Here is a 2,572-nt window from a genome sequence, read left to right on the forward strand (position 1 = left end):
GTTTCCAATTCTCTACCCTCTCCCTTCCTCTCTGTAAAAATCAATAAAATATATTTTTTAAAGGTATGTTTCATTTCTCTCCTTCCAGAAAGTTTGGAGAACTTTAGCTGTGGCCAGCAGGCACTTGGGTCCCTTCAGGGGGGGAGATGTCCATCAGGTTACGCCCCACAATTACTGTGGTCGCCCATTCATTCTCCAGATCAGAAGTTCCTTGTCTGTCAGACGTTTTACAGTGAGTGACCAATAAATATTTGATTTACAGAGCCTCAGGAGGCGGGTGTTATTACCCATGGGGCAAGCAAGGTAGAGGGGAGAGGTAACTCACCCACGGACACCCTGCTGGAGAAGGTGAGAGCCTGGTTTGACCCTGAGTTCTGTCCCCCTGTCTAAGCCTCAGTTTCCACGTCTGTGAAATGGGAATAGAGCTGTTTCTTTCATTTCTTTAAAAAAAAAAAAATCCTCACCCAAGGATATGCTTTTATGGATTTTTTTTTTTTTTTTTTTTGAGAAAAGGGAAGGTGGGGGGAGAGAGAGACATGGATTGGTTGCCTCCCTTACATGCCCGGACTGGTGGTGATCCAACTCAAAACGGAGGTATGTGCCCTGACCAGGAATCAAACTCACAATCATTTGGTGTACTGGATTAGTTCCAGCCCAGTGAGCTACCTGGACAGTTTCTTAATTGTTCATCTGGAATCCCTGGCATGGGTAAGGTTGTATGAAAATAAGGGGAGCTATAAAAAAGGAGGAATTCTTACCATTAGCAGCAGCCTGGTTGGAACTGGAGAGCATTATACTAAGTGAAGCCAGGCAGTGAAAGAAAAATACCACAGGATCTCACTCATTTATGGATAATAAAGAATAGTATAACCTGATGAACAAAAAGATACAGAGGCAATAAAGCACTGAACAGACTGTCAATTACAGTGGGAAGGTTAGGGAGAGGTAGGGGAGATAAGAGATCAACCCAAAGACTTGTACACATGCATATAAGCATAACCAATGGACACAAGACACTGGGCATGTGGGGTGAGGGATGTGTTGAGGGGAGGGGAGGGGAGGGGAGGTCAAGGGAAGGTCAATGGAGGGAAAAAGGAGACATATGTACTACTATTTGTAACACTTCAAACAATAACATAAAATTAAAAAAACAAAATAAGGGGGAAACCTCACTAAAATGGAGTGGGGAGGCCAGCAGGGGGCGCTCTCACACAGTACCACTCCACGTCACGTACAGGCGTTATAGTGTGGATGATAGACCCTCAACAGAAAGGCTCTGCACATTCCCACTATCCTGGTTACCCACCCAATGAAAAACTATAATCTCTCTTAACTCTCACTTTTCTCTGATGGACTTCCTCTTAAAGCAACCCTTCCCAATAACTTCCTCCTTTTTCCTCCATAAAACAGCATTCCTCTCCTTTATATGTAGGACTTCCCTATGGCTTTTGCTAAAACTTGTCCCAAATTGAAATTCTTTGCTGTTCCTTATTTATTTATTTATTTATTTATTTATTTATTTATTTATTTTTGCTGGTAAAAATAGCTGTTTTGTTTTTAAGGTCACTGTGTATTTTGGAATTGGGAATTTTTGGTCTTAGGAAGGTAACTGAGGGTGAGAGCTGCCAAGCGTTGCAGGACATTGCTGGGTTGTGGGGTATCCTGTGAAGGGGAGAAGACGGGATGAAGAGGGATAAAAATGGATAACTGATCACTGGAAACAGCCCAGGCCGCCGCTGGAGTTCTGACACCACCTTATGGAGAAGCCGAGCTTCCAGAGTCTTTGGGATTTCCTGGTTTCAGGACGAAGACTCGTAAGAGAATCTCCAGGAGCTGTGGTGAGAGTTGGGAGAGACTGTCACACGCACTATTCAGTTCTGGCTCCCGGAGCTTGGTGAGATAATGGGAGGAGGAGAGGAGAAAGAGGAGGAGGGATAGAAGGAGGGAGAAGGGGAAGGAGGAGTGGGTGGAGGAAGAGAGGGAAATAGGTGAAGGAGAGCACAAAAGGAACTGGGGGAAAGGGGAAAGGGAGAAAGAAACAGGAAGAAGGGGAGGAGGCCGAAGGAGGAGGGAGGGAGGGAGGCAGGGGAGAAGAGGGAAATCTGGGCAAGTCGCAGCAAGGGACAGAGAAGTGTTGAGAAGGAAAGTGAAGGAGGAAGGAGGACGAGCTCTCTGCCCACATTTGTGAATGAATGAATCTCGACTCAGAGCTGGCGTGACAGTTCCAGTGCTCGGTTTTTTTACCTGTAAAATGTGGGTGATCACCAGGGCTACCTGGCAGGATAAGAGTGCAGCTAGAGTTACTGGTCCTTGTTCTGGGCCTGTCCTGGGGATTTGTCTCCTCAAATCCATTCCACCCACCCTGGAAGGCCAGCAGGAACCAATGACAGCGTGGGGGGTTGGTTGGGGGGGGGGGGGGAGAGAAAGCCTGTGAGCGCCTGCCAAGCCTTGTCCTCCAAATGGCTCTGGAAACAGGCCCAGGCCTTCTTCCAAGGATCGCACTGAAAAGGTCTGCCAAGCAGGGAAGAAAACAAGCTGGGTGGGGTGGGCAGGCGGGCAGAGGAGGGGGAGC

This window comes from Pipistrellus kuhlii, unplaced genomic scaffold (genome assembly GCF_014108245.1).
Source record: "Pipistrellus kuhlii isolate mPipKuh1 unplaced genomic scaffold, mPipKuh1.p scaffold_m20_p_21, whole genome shotgun sequence".
NCBI lineage: Eukaryota > Metazoa > Chordata > Mammalia > Chiroptera > Vespertilionidae > Pipistrellus > Pipistrellus kuhlii.